The 23,877-nt window shown below is 49.1% G+C and overlaps 2 long non-coding RNA genes and 1 other non-coding gene across 3 annotated transcripts in view; 2 read left to right on the top strand and 1 right to left on the bottom strand.

Moving 5' to 3' along the window:
* The first annotated feature begins 277 nt into the window (after window positions 1–277).
* LOC116154182 (small nucleolar RNA SNORA33) lies at window positions 278–407 on the top strand. Its single transcript, XR_004138062.1, has one exon. It is a non-coding gene; the product is annotated as a small nucleolar RNA SNORA33 (small nucleolar RNA).
* Window positions 408–7,504: 7,097 nt separating this feature from the next.
* On the bottom strand, window positions 7,505–8,830 carry LOC135321729 (uncharacterized). The gene is made up of 2 exons (XR_010381766.1): window positions 8,461–8,830; window positions 7,505–8,005 (listed from the first exon to the last, which is right to left on the bottom strand). It is a non-coding gene; the product is annotated as an uncharacterized LOC135321729 (long non-coding RNA).
* Window positions 8,831–9,425: 595 nt separating this feature from the next.
* Window positions 9,426–23,877, top strand: part of LOC135321728 (uncharacterized) — a 32,377-nt gene continuing 17,925 nt past the window's right edge. Inside the window, exon 1 of the long non-coding RNA XR_010381765.1 lies at window positions 9,426–9,737. This is a non-coding gene — a long non-coding RNA (uncharacterized LOC135321728). The remainder of the gene's footprint in view (window positions 9,738–23,877) is intronic.

Here is a 23,877-nt window from a genome sequence, read left to right as displayed (position 1 = left end):
ACTAGGTTAGAAAAGAAATTCTTCAGCAGGTGAAGAGCTCCTTCTTCTACTATCAAGGCACCCAATCCATAAAAAGATTCATCTTGAAAACATCCAAGTTTGGTGGTTGCTACAAATATAAAAAGTTTCAACTCACTTTCTTTTCTTTCTAAGTAATAGGAAACAACCTCAGCCAATGAACACAACAAATTGCTGGGGGTGTGGATATGTGAAATGCACAGTAACTGGGCTGGATTGACTAGGTTTTGCCACAATTGAAAAAGAAAAAGAAAACACAAAGCCAGCCAAAGAATCTGCTTACCTGAATATGTTTCTGCAGAAATTTAAGAAATGCTGGCAATAGGAAAGCCATCTTACGAGTATTAAAGACATTGAGGTTTTTAAGGTCCCTGAAACTGGTTACAAAGGGAAAAAAAAAAAAATCCCCAAATCTTGGTGTCTGAAAAGAACACAAGTTAGGTTTATTTCCTGCCACTTTATACCTCCAACCATTGCACATGGTGGTCACTCAGGGATCCAGTTTGGTGGAGCAGCTGCCAACTTGAATACTGCCAGTTGCCCTGCCAAAAAGAGACCTCATATGCTCTCCTGGAGAAGAGCACGGAGCACTTCACCCACCAGCCAGGGCTGGTCTCACAGGCTCAGGTCCCAACCACAAGGGACAAGAAGGGCAATCCTATCCTGTGCCTGAAAGGGGGTAGGAGTACTTGGTGAACAGCAGTAATGACAACCACATAGGGCAGAGAAAAAAAAAAAAAAAAAGAAGGCAAGAAAGATGGGAGCCAAGAAAGAAAGGCCTCAGAAGCTCCTAAAGGCATGTCAGTGAGACTAACCACTCTGGTCACACTCCTGTGTTCACCTGAGCTGTAAATTGCTACGTGTCACCTATTGCCATGGTGTTTGAAAAGCTGATTATGCACTATTCAGAGCTCTTCAACAACTCTTTACTCTTAAACATTTATAGCACCCTTCCAAGTGGGTGAGTTACAGCAATCCTCCTCAGGTGAAATTATTCTCCGAGCTCTTGCTTCCACGAGCAGAGGCATGTCATCCCTGGGGGACACACAACCCGAGGCATGAACTCCATACGAGGCACGGTTGCTCACAGACTCACACACACCCTGCAGTAAGGACTGACTTGATAAAAAGATGACTCAGATTTCTCTCTAGGGCTGACCGTAAAATGTGTTTCCCATTTGTAACCAACCCTTCCAGTTTGGTCAGTATTTTCCTTTGGAATGTCGTTCGTTGTCCAACAGAACTGCCTGCAGTGATGGAGATGTTCCGTGTCTGTGCTGTCCGATGCAGTAGCCACTGGCCACCTTTGGCTCCTGAGCACTTGAAATGTGATTAATGGGACTAAGGCACTGAATTTTTAATTGTATCTAATTTTAAGTAATTTAAATTTGAGTAGCCACATGTGGCTAGTGGTAGCTAGTGGTACTTTATTGGACAGCACAGCTTTGGAGTAAAAAGGAAAACTGTAGCTTTGTACTCAGCTCCTATCTTTGCTACACTAAGGAAAAGATACCAATGAGCCAGAAAGAGCAATATAAATGCTGGTCATGCACGTTCGATTCTATTATCACTTTCTGACTCACACTGCCCTGCACACGATCTCCTACCCAGGGAAGATGTCCAGACTGTTTCGTATATGAGTAGCTTCTGGTTGGAAAAGGGGTGGTGGTAGACCATTGACCAAAGCATATATCATCCATCCATAGGCTGACCATAACCTAGGAAGGTGGCCTGTTTGGAGCCTCTCAAGGAGCAGCGGTGATCTGACTAAGCCTATCAGACTGCCTCCCTTGGAATTTTAAAGGCTTGGCCTATCAGTAGTGGGGGGGAGGCAGGAGCAGGCAAACCAGGAGAAACAGAGAGATTAAGGTTGAGAAAGCTGGGTTTCCAACAGCTTTCTCAACCTGTTCTAATCCTGGCTGCCAGCCATATATATCCTTAAGCAAGCAAATAAGGTACCCTTTCCTTTAAGGTAGACTGAGTGACTATTTTTTCTTTGCTTCGAAAGAAATTAAGTAACTAAAATTCCTCTAACTCAGGGTTTCTCAACCTGGGTACTGTTGACATATGGGGCCAGAGAATTCTGTTTTGTGGGGCTGTCCTGTGCATTTTAGGTTGTTTAACAGCATCCCTGGCTTCTACTCACTGGATGCCAGGAGCATCGCCTACCTACCTCCCACTAGTCATGATAACCAAAAATGTCTCCAGACATAGCCAAATGTCCCCTGGTGAGGGGCGGGGGACAAAAATCTTCATTCCCCACCCCCTTGAGAATGAACTCTCCAACTGTATCCCAAGTCCACCTCCTCTGGCCTCCTTGAGGACAAAAAGATAAAAACAGCAGTTTATTCCTAGCAACTCACAGCTCTCCCTCCCTCTCCTCTCCAAGCTAAATAAAGATAGCTTTTTTAGTCTTTTTCCTAGAGCCTGCTTCACAGATATTGATGGCGACATCTAAAGATGAGACTGAGACCATTTGGTCGAGAGGAACTCTGTTCCCTTAATGCTCCTTATTTATAGAGACAGTAGGCAGACACATCTGTGCAGCCTTGGGACAGTGACAGCTCCCTGGTCAGGGAAGGGGGACCTCCAAGCTCAGTGCTGGGTCCACCCCGTTCTTCCCGTGAACTGATTCAGATGTGCTGAGCCAACAAACTGCTGATTTATTAAAGAAAAGAGGAGATGACCCTTCAAGGCCATCAACATTCGTATTTGCCCGTGCTTCTGAACATCCCAACTGTTTCTGGGGTCTTTCCGCTTGATATTTTCATGGACACCTCAAACTCGGTCCAACATATCTCCTGGTCTTCTTCCTCAGATCCATGCTTTACCAGTGTTTTCTACCGTGACCACGAAGTTTCTCGAGTCGGAAGCCTGAGAGTCATCCTGTGAAACGATGTGAAAGAAAGAGATTGGTAGGAGAGTCTGGAGAGGGAGCTAGTGGCCAACTCACGGAGGCTTTTCAGTCATGTTGGCTCCCTCCCATTTCTCATCAGCCGTCCCCTCATTTACTTCCCACAGTTTGCCTTGCAACCCCATCATGCCACTCTGAGCGCCCTCTTGAAAACTCCCAGCACATTCACAAGTCCCATCCACAGGGAGGGATTTATAAAGGGTGTGTACGCCAGAGGGGTCAGAAATCTTGGGGCCATCTTAGAACTCTGCCTACTGTAGCCCATAAGTCTGTACTTTACTGCCCCCTGTTTCAAACTCAACATATTCAGGAAAACAGTTTCCCAAAATGACTCCATTTTCAACTTCACAATTTAAGAAAATGAGGCAACTGTTAGCTCTCTCCCAGTACCTGAATTCCTCTTCTTTCATGGAAACAGAATCCTCTTCTATCATTGGGTTATCAGAATTTTTTAGCTGGGTACAAGGCCACTTAGAAAATAAAGACCAAACTTTTTAGCTTCACTTGTAACTAGATGTGGCCATAGATTAATTTCTGGACCGCGGAATATAAATGGAAGTGATGCGTGGCAGCAACAAGAAACCTCCCTCAAAAAGTCCCTGGGTCTTGCCTTTTGCCAGTTTTTTATTCCTCTCTCCATATGGATGCTAGAACCCAAGTGCCAGCTGGTACCACAATGATAAACACCATGCCCCAGATGGTGGATGAGTGAGCTGTGACTTTATGGAACAAAGCTGCCTTCCCAGCTTTGAACTGCACACCACTGGACTTTCAACTGGTAGAGAAATAAACTTCCATTTTGTTTAAGTCATTGTTGATTTGAGTTACCTGATACTCAGAGTTAAATATAATCCTAACCAACACAGGTGTTACTTCCCTGGTCCTGCTAGACCTGAAAACTTAAATTTATTTCTCTTCCCTCAATCCCTTTAGACTCTTATGTCCACGAAGGTCCTAAATCCTGTTGATTCTTCCTTTGGCTTCACCTCACACTCATCCCTTCTTTTCAATGTCTTTTCTGATCCCAGACTATTCTCTCGGCTGCATCTGCTTCCCTCTAATTGAGGCGGCACAAGCCCCAGATTCCTGAGGTATCACATTCATCATGTCGTGCCTCATCCTCAAACCCTGAAATCTGGCCTCCTGTTGGGCTTATTGGGATAAAGCCTCAACATGTCACCCTGCCATGAAACTGTTCCATCATAGATCCCCATCCCTTTTAGTTTCTCCTCCCTCTGGTACAGATCTTCCCAACATCCAGAGAGTCCCCCCAAACAACCCATTTTGGCCTTTGCTTTATGCTAGAGATCTTCAGCCCTGGCTGCACATTGAATCATCTGGAGCCATTGAACATAATCAGTGCCCCAGGTGTTAGCATTCAACGGGTGAAAGCATTATCTCATGTGAGCCACAAAGGAGTCCCACGGGATGTAAGTACTGTCATTGTCACCATTCTACAGAGGAAGAAACAAATTTAGGAAGTTTAGGACACCATTCCTGGTCAGACGGACAGTGAGAGGGGAGGCAGGACTCCAAAAAAAAGGACTTCCCTCTGAACCACCACTGTGTGGTCCTTTGAACTATATTAGAGTATTACAAATTAAAAATAATTTCTGATAGCATGGCACATAATTAATGGTCAATAAATCACAAAGTGCAAGTGAAAATTTGAAAAATACAAATGCCAAATCTTCATCCTAGAACAGTAGAATTTGAGTTTCTTGGGAAGAGGGCCTGAGCATCTTTGTGTCATCTTCGGGTTAAGCCTAGGTTTATCCCAGGGTGACTCCAGAGTGAGCAGTGGTTGAGACCCACTGCTTTGTATAGTTGCTGCCACCTATCTGTCCTTCTCTCATTCCCTCTCCCCACTCCAGATTCTACTCACCTCTTGAGGTTCAGTCCAAGTAACACCTCCCTTTGTGAAGCTGGCTGGCTTTCTCCAGCCTGGGTGCTTCCTTTTCTGAATGTTGGTTGCCAAACTTGTCCACACCAGCCTAGCTGGCACCTATTCTACCTCTCGATTTGAATCCAGCTCTTGGCTTTATGCAATTGGATCCCTGGCAGGTTTTCCATACTTAACCATTTGCTGCTTAGCTACCTCCACCTTTGCCCAAAAGAGCAACAGGCATAATTGCCCCTCTCTCAGAAGCAAGACCCAAACTTAGGGTCCTGCAAAGTTGTAACCTTGGCTCAGCACTCCCCTCACAGGGATGGAAAGCTAGGAGGATGTGGGGAAAGACTGTGGTTAAGGGGCAGGAGAACTAGCACAGCAGAAGAAAGGGGGGAGGATTTCTAGGACTCTCAGATGCAGATCTGGAGGCTGGTAAGATGATGAGGGGTTGCTGGTGCCTCTAGGGGGAGAAGTTGGACCCATAGACTGGGAAATGTTAAGAACAAAGCTTGGGCAGGGCCTAGAATAAAATCTGGTGGTCAAGAAACAGGAACTGAGAGGGGAACAATTTGAGCAAAAATAGCATTGGACCATTTGAGATTGTTGAATGGCTGAATGAATGGATCTTCACTTGGTTTGTTGGGAAGAACTTAGAGTGCTGTGGCATCCTTGCTCGGTGCAGGAGACCTCCAGACAAGAGGGGCTATAAAAGCATCAGATGAACGACTTGTTGGGCAGGAGAGGGCCTAAGACCACCAGAGGCCCAGCCAGCTGGAGGCCAAATCCCAAGAGAGCTGCTCACCCTGCCACCTGCCCACCACAGCCCCCAGGTTCAAGAGGCATAGGGCTCCTGTTGTCTGGGTCAATTTCCACTGAAGTCAAGGGTGTGACCAGGTCTCCCTGTCTGTGCTGATGACTCTCCTTGATTGTCTCATTTCACCAGTACATGAAGCAGAAGGTGAAAATAGTCCCAGGGAAGGGGTGTCACTTGACTTGTTACATGGTAACTTAATGGTAGTGCTGGGATTAGAAGCCAGTTCTCATTCCCAGCCCAAAGGTCTCAACCTTTTGGGGGCTCAGAACAAGGCCTTGAGTGGGGGTGGGGGGACTGGGTGGCTCTTCTCCTGGCCTCTCTGTGTTCCACAGGAGACCCAGGTCTTCTTTGACTGAACCTGTTCTTGCAAACTAAGCAGGGGCTGAGTGGGGCATGGAGCAGCCTCTGGGGAGATGGTCTGGCAGGCTCCCCCCAAGATCATTGGCCTTTCTGATCCCATTGCCATCAGCAGCACACAGTGAGGTTAGCCATGGTCTTGCGGGCCCCATGAGAGGCCTGGCATGAAGATCAGCTCAGCAATGAAACCTGCTGTCCACCTGATCAGCAATATCCTGATCTTCCCAGGCTAGGGGTGGAGGGAGACGTCCAGGTTTATTCTAGAGCATGATTATATTGAACAAGCCAGCCAAGTGCTCAACACATCAAAGGACCCTTTCCAAGGGACTCATCATTCCTACAGCTCTGCTGAGGGCAGCCCCCACACCCCACTGGGTCCTACTCCAGTCTGAACTCAAGATCCTACCAGCCAAGTGTTGTCAGTTTCCGGACATCCCAGGAGCCTAGAGGTGGCCTGGGACAGGGACCCAGACTAACTTACCTGGGTTGTTCGGATTCTCCTCTTCTTAGCAATTTGAACTTCAGAGAGAGGGCCAGAAGAAAGCAGGGACATATGAGCCGCTGAGCAGCCTTCGTGACTGCAAAACCCTGGCTTTTCTATCAAACAGCTGATTGGGCAGATTGTGAGTTTGACCCAGGTGGGTTTCTTCCTTCCATCACCACCCCCTCATACTCCCAGATTGCAGGCAGGCTCTGCAATTTCCCCCAGGTTAGAAGAAAAGTAGGAAGGATGCTCTGCTAGGGCCTCCCTCCTTGGGACTAGGTGGAGTGGGGCATCTCCAGACTGACCCTGCCCAGGTTTCTCTCAGCCCAGGTCTGCAGAGATACCACCATCGGCATCATTGTCCATTGTTCAGTTCAGAAAACATCACTTGAGGGTCTACTCTGTGCCTGGGCTGGGCACAGATGAGCTATGTAGGGCACATGGAGATGGGCAAGACCCAGTTCTGGCTCTAAGAAGTTACAACCCAGCAGGGAGATGTAGAAATTACACAGAGAATAGTAATTCAAGGCAGAATATGATCAAAGCCATAAAAGCCCTTTCAAGTGATCTACGAACTAAGGACAGGTGAGCTCATATCCCAGAGGACAGAGAGGCCTGCATGGAGGGGTCAGCATTTGACCCAGGCCAAATGCTGGGGATGGGTGGACTTGGACGTGGAGACAGTGTGGAAATGGTGGGGCTGGGGCAGGAGATCCCCAAAAGAAGGACTGTCAGTCACTGGGATCAATAATTAATGTCAGCTGCTGTGCCAGGCACTGTGCTAGGAGATGCTGGGGAAACAGAGTGCCACATGTCCCTGCCATGGTCCAGACAGGCAGGTGATGGCCAAAGCTCAGTGGGACCAGAGCTGAGGGTGAGAAGGGCAGGGGTGAGGGGATTCCAGAACATGTAGCCTCAGTGCACGTCCAGCTGGAAATTAAACCTAGAGAAAGAGAAGCAGAGCCAGAACACATTCCCCGCCACCCGCACCCCTTGCCACCACCACTCAATTGAACTTGAATCTGAAAGCATGAGAAACATACTTTGCAGCTTTATTCAGAGGCTGTTGATGTGGAGGAAAAGATCCTAGATGCCATCTTTCTGGGGGCTAGGGCACTCGATGTCAGTTTCGCCAGTGATCTTTGATTGGCTGTCTTCGAAGGTGTCACCAAAGAGAGTGTATACATTGAGGAGTGTGGTTTCACTCACTGTTGAAAAAACGACCCATGGTGGGTAGGGGTGGAGTGGGGGTCAGGACTAGGAACAGGGCATGCCATTTCTCCAGCACATTCTAGGAATCATCTCTTGTCATCTTCAAAACAGCCTATGGAGTGAGCTTTATGACCTGGTTTTACAGATGAGGCCACTGCAGCTCAGGGAGGGAAAGGCATATGCAGTAGGAGGACACACAGCTCACAAACGGTGAGGCCAGGACTGTCCTCTCCAAAGCCTCTTCTTTGATCTGGTTGCTGACAGGGGCAGATGAATTTATCCACGAAGGTCAGTGCGTCGGTGCCTGTGTATAACCTTTGTGGTCAACAAAGGCCAAGAGAGGATACCTCCGGTTAGGGTGTTGTCTGACAGGCATCCCTCCCTCCTCGCTGCGGGAGAGGGTGCTGTGTGAGCCACGTCACTGCTTTGAACTTTGCACACAGGCATAAAGACACAGAGTCCTTGGGGGACGTGCCTCTAAATCCCAGGCACCCCCCCCCGCCCCGCCTCCCCAGCCAGAGAGAAGTCCAGGCTGGAATGAAGCAGAGACCTCTCTGAAGCCTCTGGGAGGAAGGGGAAGTCTGAGCCGTTTCAAAAGGTCCTCCTTGCTCCCCCACTTACACTTCAGAGCACAAGGGAGCCCGCCGAGCCGATTCTGCCCAGCGGGCTCAGCCCTCGCGCTCAGAGTTCCTATACCCCTCGCGCCGCCTCCCCGCCTCCGCCCAAGGCTAAACGTTTGCTATTTTGATTCAAAGGAGCGTTCTCCTCACCCTCGCAGCGTGAGTCAAGGGCCCAGTCACGGGAGGACAGAGAGCTTACAAAAGAGCCTCTGAAGCTGATGCTCACGTTTCAGCCACATCTCTTTTCTGCTAGATACCGATCTCCCGAGAGCCGGAGCGAGGTGACGCTCAAAAAAGTCGATCGCTCCCCAGCACAAACGATTCTGGAGCCCGTGACAGCAACCCTGGCCCTCAGTACTTCCCTCCGAAGTCAGTTCTCTCCCGATGCCAAAGGGTACAGGGGCGCCAAAGTGTGGCTTGGCTACGGGCTGGATCCCTGCAGGGTTTCTCCCGCACGTGGGGTCCCGGCGCAGCCAAAGGAAAAAGCGCAGTGGTGAGCCTGCCTCCTGGGAGAGGAGTCCTTCCTGCTCGGGTCTGTATAGGTGGGTGGGGATGGGCGTGTGGAGGGAGGGCGCCCCGCCCGCCGGCCGTGCCGGGTCGTAGGGTTGGAGGAGGGAGTTCGTCCTTCAAATCAGGCAGGGCAGGAAGCCCAGACCTGGACCTATCCTTTTGCCCCGGAGATTTGGCCACACACACTCCATTAGGTCCCTGAAAGAGCCCGAAAGCAGGGAGCGCCTGCCCGAGGTATACAGACCCAGGTGTGTTGTGCATTGTGAGTGGGTGTGTGCGGGTGTCCGCGCGTGCAAGGCGAAGGGGTCTCGGCGTCCCCCGCACTCTCTCTCTGGGATTCTATATTTTGCCTTCCTTTGTTCTCAAAATAGTCGGCGAGCGCGCTCGGCGCTGCCCTCGGAACGGGTGGGGGCCGTTGTGCGCTCGCTGGCGCGCGCAGAGTTAGCTGCAGGGTTACAAACAGTCTCTCCCTGCTCCCCCGGCCTGAATTAATGTGTTACTATTTTGGGCGCGCCAGTGTTTCCAGGGGAAACCTAATGACGCAATGACGTCAATGCAGGTCAGCAGCAGACTCTCCGGGAGGGCGGGCGGGTTCCCGGCTTTCAGGCTCGGCGCAGTCTACGGGCGACAGGGCGCTGACGAGGTGGCGAAGGCGGCGGGTGCGGGGGCGCGGGAACCCCGGCCAAGCCCAGGGACCAGAGGGCGTTCCCTCCCAGCGCCCGGAACCGGGTAACTTCCCGCTGCCCGGGACGGAGTTTCTCTGCTGCCCACGGACATGAGGCGGCGTAGAGGGCAAGTGGGATAACCCCACTTGCACCTCACCTTTATCCAGGGGAGCCAGGGGAGCCAGGGAAGCCTGAGGAGCCAGCAGGTCCGGACTCGCTGAGGGAGATCCACGCGGGGCCTACCACGCACAGGTACGCGCTAGTTCTCAGGGTGTCCCCAGCATGGGGGAGGGAGACACTCACACTCACTCCTGTCCACACTCCTCTCGTGTTCTGGCACCCTAACTGGGAGTCTGGGGAAAGCAGAAGTGGTGTCTGAGACCTAGCCCCTCCTCTATCTCCCCCATCTTTCTGAGCGTAGGGTTCGCCTCTCTGGCCCTCTCCAGCACCTTATCGGTCGCAGGCTAGAACTGGGGCCTCCCACTGGCTGTGCCTCCCTTGGAGGCGCCATCTGAGGCCAGGAAGCTAAGTGGGAAGGACGTCCAGGCCAGACTTGGGGATGTGAGCCTGGAGTGGCAGCCTCAGCAGCCTGGAGGGGGAGCTGGTGCCTGTGTACAGGGCGCGTGTGTGCTTGGTGTGTGCCTGTTCTGGGAGCACGCTGTGTGTCCATGGGGTGTGTATGTATGCACTCACTGAAGTCTGCTGTGCAAGTGTGTCAGTACCATACGTGTGAGAACACCTCATGCACCCTCCCTTGACCTGTAGCCAGGGTACCTGCCTGGAGTGTAGGGAGCCAGCAAGGGGCCAGCCCAGGTACAAGGTCTTTTCCCTGCTCATCTGCCACAGCTGTCCCTGATTGCTCCCTACCCCCAGCTAGGCCGTGGCCTGCTTTCGCCGAGCTGGCTGTTGTTTTGGGAGGAAACACTTCTCAAAGCTCAACATGCCTTCTTGCTCCAACTCATTTGTGCCCTTCTCTCCTTGGAGCGTGAGTAGAAGAGGAGGGAATCCCTTCCCATCCACCCCTTCTCACTCGGGGCAAGGCTGTCTCGCTAACTGCTCTCCACCCGCTCGGCTGCAGCTCTTCGTTTTCAGCACCAGGGTGAGGACAGCTCCAGGCCTGCCCTGGAGCCGCCTCTTTCCTCCCAGCGCTGAGCGCCAGGCCTGGGAGTGGGGACCCCCAAACCCGGCCTCTTCGGCTTCTAACTCCTGAACCCGACCCTAGACCCTCCCACTCCACTGTCCTCACCCCAACACACACACAAGTCTGGCCCGTGCCTCCCCATCCTGGACCTATGTCCGGAGGCCGGAAGCTTGGAGGCTAAAAACCAGTTTGCGAAATCTCCTAAACTGACTGGCAGGTGTCACTGCGTGGCGGCCTGGCTTCCTCTGAGGGGTAGTGACCCTGGACAGAGGCTGCTAAGGCCCTGCCACAAGTTCCCCTTTCTCACCTCAGTTTATTAAAATAAGTAGATAAAGCCAGATTCCTTCCCCCCAAAAGCGAGCTAGACTTCAGAAGGCACTGGCAAGATCCAGGATTTTCTGGATTCTCAAAGAACAATTAGTGGCCCCTGTTATCCCTTTCCAGACATCCTCACTGCCCCGCTCATTCCTCTTTTCCTAAATCTAGGCCTCACCTAGTAGAGGGGCAGAGGGTGTGAATCCTGCCCTTCTCTCTACCTCCCCCAGCAGTCAGAGAGGGTTCAGCTGGACATTCGGCTTTGGGGCTCTGGATGGAGGGATGTCTGCAGTTCTAACGAGAGCCGTGCCCTAAACTGCCCAAGAGACCACAAAAGTAGTTTTTGTGGTGGCAGAGCTCTGTGTAGACCACACTTGCTGGACTGAAACCTCTGAGATAGCCCCTACCACACTCCAAGTGGAGTCCAAGACACAGCCAGTCTACCTGTGGCTCTCTCCACCCCTGGTTTCCTTTGGCTGATGAAAGCACCACAGATGGTGCTGGAATATTGTCCCAGACACCTCTCTCCACCTTGCTCAGGTGTCTCCTTACTGTCATCTCAACCCCTCCAGGAAGAACAGAAAGGGTCTGCATGATGAACCAGCTGATTCAGGGATGTGTGAAGAAGCTAAAGAAAAGTCACTTCTCCATCCTACCCCACCCTATTTCAGAGGCCTTTGGCAAGCTGGGGACCATGAATTTCTTTCTCTACCTGGAAATCAGAACATTTCTTCCTCCCTAGATAGTCTCCTCTCTCAGGTAGCAGATATTAGGCTAACATTTTTATATCTGGCCCAGGGGCAGATCCAAGTGCTGTCTTTGTCCTAGTGCACCTATAGCACTAGAGGAGGTCTGCACTTAGGGAGGAGGGTGCCTCTTTACAGAACTCTGGGACCTGGGGTGACGCATGCACACTGCCAGCAGGAAATGGCCTTTTCTCTGAAGAAGCCATTGTTCAGCTTGCTTCTTAGCTATCAGAATGAAGAGAGAGAGGGGGAAAAAAAACCCAGATTAGGGACAAGGGAAGGAGAGACAGTCACCCCGGTCCAGTGACTCTTCCTTCTCACAGGGTAGATGCTTAAGCCTGGATCCTGAGTTTCCATGAGTCTCAAGGGGAGTCAGGAAATGGCTGTTCTCCCAAAGGAGTTAATTTTTATGACAGCGCTGTGCGTGACTTGGTTAAGGAGGTGGCAGTGTGGGCAAACATGCAAACAGCAATGTAGCTTCCACTAAAGGACAGTGCCCCCTACCCTGTGCCCCAGGATTTTTGCTGCTAAAATTTGGTCCTCTGGGAGTAGCAGAGTTGCCACCATCTGCCTAGTCCCACTCCTGGCTACTTTCCAAGCTTCCCTGGTTCCCTGGCTTCCTTCTATGCTCAGTTAGGTAACATCTGGCTGTGGCCTCAGGAGAAGGCTGGCCAAGGTCAGGCAGTTAGAAAGATGTTTGCCCCATGGGTCTGAACCTGGCTTGTCTTTTTCTGTGCACAGTAGGGACCTGGGGAGGAGAACCAGAGAAGATGAGGGACCCCACCCTGAAAGAAGCCTGCATGTGACATTTCACCAGGTGTGGGGAAGAGCCCAGGTCTCTGAGATGGTCCTTGTTTGACCACAGGCATCATGGGCCAGAGACACTTCTGGATCAGTTCTCATCAGGGAGCTGGACTGATTCAGCACCATTCCCCACACAAGGGGCCTTTTGGCTCCATGCTGATTATTCAAGCAAGTCTTTAGGATAAGCCTCACTTTCTCCATCTGCATAATGGGGATTAGCTGAAGCAGGGATGGTCCCCACAGTGTAAGGGTCGACTTGTTCCAAGGGTACCTTATTCTGAGAGTGTATTAGCATCTGATATCAGAGTTGTCCAGGACAGCTGGCTCCTAAAATACCTGGGTTTCTGCGAGGCTCAGGGTGCCTTGTAGCATGGGAAAGGCTGACCCCACATCCAGTGGTAACTTCCCTGCCCCTGGCCATGGCCTCATCCTCTCCCTGTGGATGGAAGCCCAAGCCCCATCATAGCAGTGAGAAATCAGGGACTCACTGCTGTTAGAGAGGCGCCCATGGAAAGCATGTGTGAGGAACAGCTCCACACTGGGCAAAGCGACACAAGTCTAATTCCCAGCTCAGGGTTCTAACTGGCAGTCCCCATTCCCCCAAAGGTCAGGAGGGCTAAATAGAAATACTCCTAAAGTTTACTCTTAGGGCCAAGAAGCTCAAGGTATTGCCTCCTATAAGGAATCATGTAGAGGCCTCCGGATCACCTCACTGCCCATCAGTGGGACCCCTGGGCCCATTGTGACCCAAGACAAGATCTGAGTGAGCGAGGACAAGGTCACGGTGTTCTCCTCCCTATGCGGAGCTTCCCAGGAAACATGGATCTCAGCCCAAGGTCAACCAGCCTTTGGATTCTGCAGCCCTAGAAGTGAGACGGGGGTGGGGTGGGGGAGTTGTCTCCTTGGCATAGGGGAGCAACCCCACAAGCAGTGCTTCCGCTTCCGCAGAGGCTGTAGGTCACAGGATTGGCACTGGCACTGGGTTGGGGGCAGGCATTAAGCCCTATCTTCCCTCTGTGTGTGACCTTGGACTGGTCATCTCTCGGCACAGCATGGAAACAGAGATATAGTATCTCCCCTAGTGCCTCACAGGTGGTCGCTATCTGATGAGTACAGTGAAAATAAGCATGTCAGTGGATGGAGGGCTGCTGACCCTGAGAGAATGAGAAGACCCCAGAATGCTGTCTCCCCAAATGCTGTCTGGCCAAGTTCTGTTGTCAGAGTCTCAGCCACTCCCTGTGCATGGAAGTCAAGCACCGCCACTCAGAAATGCAAGGAGGACCCTCTCCCCAGAAGGATAGAGATTTAGAGGGTTTGTTGAGTGTCAGAGCCCCACAGTCTTACTAAGCCCTATGTTCTGGCCACTTCCTAGTCATTTTGTTGGTGAAAGAGAAATCCCCTGTGCTGGATAGTATGAGATGGTCGGACATACAACACCTGACAATGGACAGGTGAGACTGGCAGGAATTTATCAGTCACGTGCACTCACAGCCTGGCGGGGAGGACTTTGCGTGCCATGCCAGGCCACATGAGGGGCCATATGGGGGTGTTGCGCTCAGGAGCTACCCTCCAGAACAGGGCGAGCCAGCAGGGGCTGCGTACAGGCTATGCAGTGACAAGAGGGTGGCTGCCCCCTGATTCTTATGGGAGGTTGTGATTGTCTCATTTGAATAATTTCTTGGCCTGGCAGGGAAGTGAAACCCATTAGGGTGCAGCTGTGGGAACTGAATGGGGAGTCTTTCCAGCTCGGTGGGAGACATATCTAGAAAGAGCAGAGAACTCTCAGTTAGGGCTTTGGAACTCAAAGATGTCAGGGCAGCACTTGAAATTTTGGGCCTTATAATACGATGCCTCAGGTCCTGTGCCCCATCTCATTTCATCTTCGTGACACCTTGTGATGGAGTTACATTTCACAGATGAGGAAACTGAGGCTGGGTAATCAGCCAAGACTATCCAGATCAGGCTTTGTGCCCTGGCCTCCTGACTCCATAGCTCACTCTCTCTTGTGCTGTCCATCCATGAGAACACCTACAAACTACAGCTACTTCTCAAAGTAGGCACAGTGAGCAGGACTGGCCCCAGGCAACCCCACCATCTCCAGATGCCCCAGGAAAGCCCTTTTCCTTTTCAGAGCAGGGTTCTCTGCAGCTTTGCTTCTAGTTGGGTTGTAACTAGAGAGAACCAAAGGCCCTCTTTGGCTCCTCTTGAGCCTAGACTGTGGAGCTGAGGAGTGGGTTTGCACACAAAGTCATTGGCGTTTGTATTCTGATGATCAGGGTGGGGACAAGGTGTGGGGTTAGACTGACCACAAGGATGGAGACACCTGGCTCTCAGCCCAGCTCCCCACTCTCTGTGTGGCTTTGGGCAAACGTGTCCTCCTCTGGGCTCAGAGTTCTTAGCAATAACCAGAGGGAGTTGTTTGAATTCAAAAGCTCTTTCAGGTTTGTTGTGCTGTGACCCTCGAAGACTCTGATAACTGTGGAATGCCAGGCCGGATCCCTGTGGGTACAGGTATTTGAAGGCAGGTAGCAGGAGGGCGTTTTTGTTCCCTCAGAGTTGGAGAGAGTCACAGTGACTTAAGGCCTTGGGGTGAATACATGCTGGGATGCTGGGAGTGTGAATCAAGACCCTCCCCCATCCCTTAGCCCAGCCAGGGTCTCATGTGCCTCAGGGAATTGACTGGGCTCTTTCCAGAAGAGACCTATTTCCAGAAGATGCTCTAGGGACAGAAGAGTTTGTGTAATTTGATTTTCAAGAAAACCAAAAAAGAAAGCTGGCTGGTTTTTAGAGCCCTGAAGCCTGCAGCCCAGACTCAGCTCAGCCAGACAGGCCCCCATCCAGGCCTGTCTCGCAGCAGCGCTTGCTGTTCCTTTTAACTCCTCCTGCCCTTACTGGAGGGTTGCTGGATTTATCAAATAAATACGCAGGATGCCTAGTGTCCATTTTAGTTTCAGATAAATACAGACAATGTCAAGATTCTCTGGTATCTGGGACCCTGTTCCCAGCCTTTCTTCATACCTTGCGACTCTGGGTTTCTGCTGCTTCCAGAGACAGGAGTGTGGCAGGTTGGTCCAAGGCCTTATACACACACACACATATATATATATATATATGTGTGTGTGTGTGTGTGTGTGTGTGTGATGCTGATAAAATAGAAAATAATGATAACAGCAGCTGAGGAAGTTGAGTCCAAGCTCAGGCAGCCATGGGCAGTGGGGTGGGAGGCCGGTCTTGAACCCAACTTTTTTTGTCTTCATCTCGTACCAGCATAGATTTGCAGAGACAGCTCGTAAGAGAGGCGTCTGGTACAAACCCACAGGCTCCTTGCTATGGGTCAGGTGGCCGCGCTGCGGTGTGTGCAGAGAACAGCAGGTGTGCCCTGTCCCTGCCCGGGCCAACCAGCCCACTGTGCAGCCTTCAGGCCACAGGCCAGAATGCTTTGCAGGGGTTGTGTCTGATTCTACCTCTCAATCTGCCTGCGGATGCAAGTCCTCGTGACTTCCCCTCTGGTGGCCTGGGCTGCTACTGAACCATCTGCTCCCTAGCTGGGCCTGCAGCTGGGAGCTCATTCCTGACAGACTTCTCCCAGCAATGGGCCTGTGAAGCCAACCTGGTAGGTGGGGACACAAGTGACTGCCTATTAGGGAGGTGAAGACAGGCTCCTGTGGGGGCGCTTTTTCTGTTTCCATTTCTTATTCTATTCCACGAGACTCTGTTAAAATTGGGGTAAGGAGGGTGTGTATTTTTAATCTCATTTTAATGATGAGGCTAAATTAACTTCTCCAAGATTACACAGCCTATAACTGGAGATCCAAGACTGGGGTCTGACTTCACACTGACTCTGTATCCTGGACTCCTGATCCCTCAGATCTGCAGCCATTCCTCAGAGCCAGCGCCTAAAAACAACGGGGCTCGCAACCCTGGCTGCATATTAGAATAACGGGGGCTTTAAAAACAGTCAGGTTCAAACCCCAGAGATTCTGATTTAATTGGGAGGTGCCAAGGTATCAGCGGGTGTTAAAAACTCTCTAGGTGAGTCTAATGGGCATTGGAGGCTGAGCATCATCCTCGGTGGAGTCAGGGACGCCCAGAGAGGAGTTCCTCGACTTTACTGCACTCTGGAATCATCTGGGGATCCTTAAAAATAGTACCCCCAGGCTTCTTCCCCCAGATATTCAGATTTAGTGTGGCGTGCACCCTGGGCATCAGGATTTTTAAAAGCTTTCCAAATGATTCTAATATTTGGCAAGTTTGGAAATCATTGGCGTGGGTTAGGGCCTGGCTCCTCTAAGTGTGGTCAGCTGACAGCAGAATCAGAATCACCTGGGAGCTTGTTAGAAATGCGGAATCTCAGGCCCCGCTCTGGACCTGCTGAATCAGAATCTGCATTCTAACAAAATTTCCAGGTGATTAGTATGCACACTCAAATTTGGCCTAGGGGATGATGTGATGAAGAGGCGGACGAGGGCATAATTTTTTAATCAACGCATCTGCTCATTCATTTATTCAGTCATTATACTAATAATCACAGAGTGCTGGCTGTATGCTAGCACCATGCCGGGCGCTGCTTATTCAAAGATGAATAGGGCTAGGGGTGCAGCGAGAGCATAGCTGTCAGAACACGAGGGCAGTGCCAGCGCCCATAGAAGTGGAAAAGACACACTGTGTGAGAGAGAGCAAGGAATGGTGCTCTCTCTCTGCAGAGCAAAGGGATCGTCTTACAGGGCAGGCGTGTTCAGGGTCATAGAGGCTCAGGACGGCTGCTGTCGAGGTGGGCAGGCAGGATGGAGAAGGGTGTTCTGTGCCCCTCCAAGGAGCCTCAGCTTTAGCTGTGGACAATGAGGCTTTAGATAAGATGGAGAAGAAAGTCATGACTCAGATTGGGCTTCTAAAGAGAACTAGGAAAGATTAAGTGGAAGGACTGGAATGGAGGGAACCTCGTGGCTGTGGAGACCAACTGGGACTCTTAGAAGGAAGCAGTGGCAGAGGGGATGGAGAAGAAGGCCAGGCTGGGGAGACAGTCTTAAGGAAGGATCTGCAGGACCGAGGGGCAGATTGCATACGGCGTTGAAGTGAGGGAAGCTGAGCGTGAATCTTGAGTGTGGAGTTTAGGCAACTAGGTGGAAAAAGCACCATTCAGTGGGACCAAGAACCCAGGCGGAAGAGCAACTTCGGACAGGCTGCAAGGAAGCTGTGCGTTCGGGACTGGAGCTAAGGAGAGAGGTTGAGGCTGGTTGGAGATCTGGGAGTCAACAGCATCCAAGGGTGGCTGGACCCGTAGGAGTGGGTGAGATAATTTAAAGATGGAAGGGAAGAGGGAGGGATAGAATACTGGGGCCTTACTATTTAAGGGGAGATTGGAGGAGGAGAAAAGAAGGGGGACGGGAAGGAGGGTGGAAAAGTGGGAAGGATCCAGTGAAGACAGGCTGGCAGGAATGGGTCAGAAAAAAGGAAAAAGAACCCTGAGATAGAGGATGCCTGAAAATTAAAACAGACATTCAGGAAAAAGAGTGTAGTTCGTGGAGTAAAATGCTGAGGAGAATTTTGGAGGTGAAGACTGAAAACTGGATTTGATAATTAGGTCATCAGTGACCCAGTGGTTGCAATGGCGTGTGCAGAGAGGGGCCAGACTGCAGTGGGCCCAGGGTACTGAGAAAGAGGACACAGAGAGTGTAGATCAATCTCCAGTGCTGGTGGGAAGAGAGAGGGGGAGATGGAGCGGAAGTTTAAAACAGAAGTAAGACAAAGGAGTTTCTGTTTCCTGTTTAGGTTGGAGAAGATAAGCCTGTTTCTGAGCTGAGAAGAAAGAGCCAAAAGTGGTTGAAGATACAGAGGTAGAGAGGATCACTATCCTCCAGCTCACGTCTCAGAGGTGCTTGGGAGGAGGGGATTCAGAACAAAGAGAGGGGAATCCATCTTGGGGAGGAGAGGATGTGAAAGTAGTTTCCATCAATCTCTGTGCTCTCTGGCCAGGGGCAGGTCATCTGTGGACAGCTGGGAGGAAGTAGTGGGCTGGGCAGCCTCAGGAACCACAAGAGGTCCTGGGGAACGGGAGAGAAGAGGCAGAGCCAGCCAGGTGGAAGACCCATGTCTGCAGTGGCCCCAACATTGCATTTTTTTTCCAGCCACAGTGGCCCAGTGAGGTGAGGAGAATAAATGGGGCTGTTTTCCTTTAGGTATGAGGATTGGTTAGCCTAAAGGGCAAGTAAGCAAGGGTACCCAGGGTGCTGTGAAGAACCTTGTCAGTGCCATCATTTTCAGGATCAAGTTTTGCTGCCCTTCTCATGAAGGTCAAACGCAGGCGCATCACCCATTCAGTGATCCTACTTCATGGGGGTGGGGGGTTTTGGGGCTGCCAGTACCTTGGCTGAGTGAGATCTGTTTGGAGAGTGGAAGCCCCCACAGATGGATGAGGCAGAGGCTGTTCTGGGTCCACCAGCCCTGATGGCTCTAGAGACAGAAATGTCAGACGCACCTCCCCTCCTGCTGACTCTTCAGCTCCTGAAGGAATCAGAGGATCCTAAAAAGGCTAGAGGGAACCATGGCAATCATCCAGCCCAAGGGTTTGGCAGCAGTGACCCCTGGGGGCATTTTGGTAATATGGGGAGAGGGGTTTTTTGATTATCACAGTGATTAGAGCAAAGCTACCAACATTTAGTAGTAATGCACCAGACTGTCTTGCATAGAAAAGGCTTGTCCCACATGTCCCATGGCTTTCAAATGCCTTGCCAAGCAGTGGAAACCTGTTCATAATTATCTTTGAACCCTGATCTACATATAAACACAGTTGACTTTGCTAGGGATGTTTGAGGAGAGATTGTACTTCAGAACTTCACCAACCTCTCTGAGGGCAAAGCTCTCACCGTAATTGAGCCATTGACACAACATAACTGTATCCATCGGCATTTGCACCTGTCGCATTCTTGCTGCTTCTACACATAGATGCAAGCATCTCACAATTTTATTCTATTGTGCAGTACCCTATTTGAACATCTATGTGTTGAAATACATATTCCTATATTATAACTGTGTCCTTTGAAAATTTTATATATCAGTTAAGGAATTGTATTGATTGTTTTTATTGAATGAAAGATTTTTAAAAGTCTATAGGGCTTTACACTTTTCAAAAGTTCACAAACATGATTTCATTGAATCCCATAATAACCCTTTTTCCCCCACCCCTATATTGCCCCTCCCCTCCATTGGTAACTGCTAGTTTGTTCTCTATATCTGTGAGTCTTCTTCTTTTTTGTTATATTCACTAGTTTGTTGTATTTTTTAGATTCTACAGATAAGTGATATCATACAGTATTTGTCTTTCTCTGACTTATTTCACTTTGCGTAATGCCTTCCAAGTCCATCCATGTTGCTGCAAATGGCAAATTTTCATTCTTTTTTATGGCTGAGTAGTATTCCATTGTGTGTGTATATATATCTATATATATGTCACATCTCCTTTATTCATTCATCTGTTGATGGATACAGGTTGCTTCCATACCTCGGTAATTGTAAATAATGCTACTAGAAACTTGAGGTGCATGTATCTTTTCAAATTAGTGTTTTTGTTTTTTTCAGATATATACCCAGGGTTGGAATTGATGGGTCATACGGTCGTTCTGTTTTTAGTTTTTTCAGAAACCTGCATCCTGTTTTATACAGTAGTTGCAACAATTTACATTGTATTGATTTTTTAAAAAATGTTTAAAGTAGGTTTTACTCTCTATTATTTTATTTCAGCATAATAAAGAGGATATTATCAACTATTTGCTATAAAAGAGAGTGCTTTAACGCTAGTAGAGTTTGAAAAAAATTTAGTCTAATCTGTCAACTAGTGAATTGAATTCTCTCTACAGCAACTCTAATAGCTTGTTGTCCAGATTGCTTGGCCATTTCCAGGGCAGAGAACTCATCACCTCTCTGGGGAGTCTCTCCCATCATCAGGCAGCTGGCTGAGCTGAGACGTGAAGGGGCAGCTTGCCCGTAAGGAGCTGAACCTGTCATCTAATAACTCCCCTCCCCCACTAGTCCTACTTATGTCCTCCGAGGCCACATGGAAAGTCTCAATTCTTCTGCATGAGATCTCTCTGATATTTGTATGTGGCCAGAAATCCCAAGCATATCCCCCTAGGCATCCCCCTTCCAACTGTCTTCTCTTCTCCAGACAGAACGTCTGCAGGCTCTTCACCATTCTGTACGTGACATGAGTTTTGTGCCCTTTGTTATCCTGGCCAAGCAAGCACTATATTAAGCAAAAGGGCTTCAGAGAGACCAGTAGGTTCCATTCCGTTCAGTGGATACTTTACAGAATGCTGACCTATGCCATTCACTGTGCTCAACTCTGGGAACATAAAGGTGATTGAGGAACAGCTTTTGTCCCTGGGAGCTCAGCCAGTGGTGAAACAGTCACATGAAATGGCACATTGAACACATTCCTATCGCCCTTCTTTCCCGAGACCCCACTAGACTTACAGTAAGGGAATGTTCTTTAAAAAAAAAAAATACAGTGATGGGGAGGGGCCACAAAATTCTAGAAAACTAAGAGCAGGTGGATAGTGGGATGGGTATAGCTCAGTGGTAGAGTGCATGCTTTAGCGTGCACAAGGTCCTGGGTTCAATCCCCAGTACCTCCACCAAAAAAAAACAAACAAAACAAACAAACAAAAAGAGCAAGTGGATGTATAGAACAGTCATGTAGAGGAGTGGAGAAAGCATCTGCTAAGGAGCTCAGAGAAGGGGGTGTGGAAGAAAAGGGGGTTATTTACTCCAGAGAATCCCTGAGACCTGGTGCCCCCAGGGCTTGGCGGTGGCAGAAGGCAAGAATGAAATCTGGTACCGGAGTAAGGAGATTATTTGAAAGTCCACTTGTGTTACAGTCAATCTGTACCACCAAACAAACACTTACCGGTAGGTCTCTAGCCCTCAGCCAGGTGACTGGAGGTTTCTTCTCAAGAAAATTGCATGGCCCCAGGAAGCAGGCATGTGAGGATCCCCACATAACAGCTGGTTCCCACCAAGAACCCAAAAGCCAAACTCAGCTACAGAGAAAGCCCCACCCACACACACATAGCTCCCAAATGGCATTTCAGTGTCTTAGTTTTCAACATATGAATAGACACAGCCAAAGATAATCCACCTCCAAGAAAAGCCTCCAACATAATGAAACCGAGGGAGACACAGAGAAAGGAGACCCCCGAGGAAAAGTAAATCAGAAAAGAACTCAAACAAAACAGACACAGCCTCTAATTAATGTCCACAGAGATAGTACCAAAAGGGAAAACTCAGAGGACACGAAAGTGCTCTTGGAAATTAAAACATTTTAAGAATGGCTGCCAGAATAAAATATTCAGGTGAATTAAAAGATAAGATTAAGGTTTTTCTTAGCTGACCTCATTCTCTGAGGCCACTGTTCGCCCTTCTGAGTAAGATGGCCCGCATTCTGCCTATGAAATGTGTATCTCCTAGGCTTCTCTCTTGCCTTTTGAGACGGCCTGCCCTCTGTCTATGGAGCATGACTCTCTCTGAATAAATCTATCTTTGCTCAAAAAAAAAAAAAAAAAAAGAGAGAAGATTAAGGAAATTTCCTGGAAAGCAGAAGATAAAAATTCAATAGAATTGGAAGCTGAGGAAATAACCCAGAAAGCAGAATAACAAGACAGATGGAAAAGATAATAGAAATGAAAAGAGAATCAATTTGGTATGTTCCCACTGGACTAATAGGAGTTCCAGAAAGATAGAACAGAGAGCATTGCAGGGCGGAAACTATCAAATCAATAATACAGGAAAATTATCAACCCTGAAGTTTAGAGCTCTTTACAGAGCTCCAAGTCCATGCAGGAGAAAGAATAAAATCAGCAGTGTATGTCAACCTAAAATTTCAGTATATCAGGGATAAAGAGAATAACCCAAAAATGTGCAGAGAGAAAATATAAGATCCCTGTGAACATTACAATGGCATGAGAATTTTTCATGGCAACATCAGACCCTAGAATACAGAGGGACCAGACCTTCAAAATTCAGAGGGAAAGTAATTTCAACCCAGAATTCAATACAGGACAAATTATCATCAAGCATGAATAGAGAATAAAGATATCTTTCAGGTTATATAAGGACTCAACACACCATTTAAGGAAGTTGTTAACAACATACTCTACAAAATAAAGGAGGAAGACAAGAAAGGGGGACAGAAAACTCCAGAAACACTGGCTCTGATCTGGAGAGCAGTTGGGAGATGTCCAGGCTGATAGCTGAGCTCAGGGAGCCGCCATCCAGGTGGGAGCCCAAGGAGAGAGGGCTCAAGGCAGGGGTCTCCCAAAAGTGAGGAAACTTGATAAAGTACCCGAAGCATTAGAGCTTCTAAAGAAAGCATGGATAATTGTTTGAAGGCGAGCATGACAAAAATAGAACAAAGACAATTGGAAATTCCTGGAAAAGCAAAAACCTACACACACCAAATTTAAACCTTGTACCCTAATTGATTCTGCAGTGGCCATGTTTATATAATCACAATAACGTAAACACTTTTTAACCAAAGATGGTGCTAGAAAGAGAGGCAAGGCGTGGGCGATGTTATATAAGAAGTAAAAATGGTGTACAAATTTGATAAATTAAGAAATAACTTTATAAATACATATATTTAGAGCTATGAAAGTAATTACCAAAGAAATGACTGATAAAGTTAGAAGTGGTTGCTTCCAGGAGGTGATCCTGGAGATGGGAAAAGTGGTCCTGGGGAAGGTTGGTTTCTATTCATTATCAGACTTAGTATAACTTGTTTTTTTTTTTTTTTAAAACCATGTGCACATATTAGTTTGATAAACAAACACATACACTCTGTTGTTTGTTTTAAAAACTTCAAATCAAAATATGGTTAAGTGGTGAGCAGTATGCTTTGAGTGAAGTTGCATGAAGCTAAAGTCAGGATGACCAGCACAGGGTCCAGCATCACTAGAGCAGAGAGTCCAAGTCGGGCTCTGGGGAGATCGGGGGAGGCCACGGGAGCCCTGTAGACCCTGTTAAGACCTTGGACTCCATCCTGGTGCCACAGGGACCACTAATTTTGAGGAAAGTGGCATGTTTGAATTTGTGTTTTGGAAATCCACCTTGACAGAGATAATTCTGGAAGCTAGGTCTACAAGAGTCAGGAATGAAGAAAGAAAATCCGTCTAGGAGGCCATTGTAACAACCTAGGTGGAGGAGTATATGAGGAGCTGAACCAGGACAGTGGGTAGGGGTGGAGTAGGCAAACTAAAATGTTAGCAAGTAAGGGGGGAGGATGTAGCTCAGTGGTAAGGTGCATGCCTAGCGCACATGAAGTCCTGGGCTCAATCCCCAGTACCTCCATTAAAAAAATAAGATAAGTAAATAAATGAACTTAATTACCTTCCCC

This window comes from Camelus dromedarius, chromosome 7 (genome assembly GCF_036321535.1).
Source record: "Camelus dromedarius isolate mCamDro1 chromosome 7, mCamDro1.pat, whole genome shotgun sequence".
Taxonomy (NCBI): domain Eukaryota; kingdom Metazoa; phylum Chordata; class Mammalia; order Artiodactyla; family Camelidae; genus Camelus; species Camelus dromedarius.
The sequence above is the reverse complement of the archived record's forward strand: the minus strand, read 5'-3'. Positions and strand labels throughout refer to the sequence as shown.